Source organism: Etheostoma spectabile, chromosome 18 (genome assembly GCF_008692095.1).
Source record: "Etheostoma spectabile isolate EspeVRDwgs_2016 chromosome 18, UIUC_Espe_1.0, whole genome shotgun sequence".
Taxonomy (NCBI): Eukaryota; Metazoa; Chordata; class Actinopteri; order Perciformes; family Percidae; genus Etheostoma; species Etheostoma spectabile.
This window is the reverse complement of record NC_045750.1, coordinates 17,831,032-17,831,299: the sequence shown is the minus strand read 5'-3', so window position 1 is coordinate 17,831,299 and position 268 is coordinate 17,831,032. Positions and strand designations below refer to the sequence as shown.

The 268-nt window shown below is 40.3% G+C and overlaps 1 protein-coding gene across 1 annotated transcript in view; it reads left to right on the top strand.

Moving 5' to 3' along the window:
- The window catches only part of si:dkey-119m7.4 (solute carrier family 22 member 6), a 15,450-nt gene that overhangs the window by 14,301 nt on the left and 881 nt on the right, over nt 1–268 (top strand). The window lies entirely within an intron of this gene.

The window sequence follows — 268 nt, the reverse complement described above, 5'->3', positions numbered from 1 at the left end:
TTATTTAAATGAACTCCTGGTGTACTTACAAACTTTACAATGCCTCGTTTTATGAGTACAGAACCTATTTCTACTACTGTAGAAGTTTAGTACCATTCTGGGCATTATTAGTTGGGTCATTTACGAGATACACACTTGGTTCCATTAGCGCCTGTACTAAGCCATTTGGCTGATAGCGCTAACTCAACCAATGTTGGACCAAGGGAAAAAAGCTTTTGGGGAGGGTGTTTGGCTCAAACTCATGGCGTAAAGGACCCTATGGTTTATT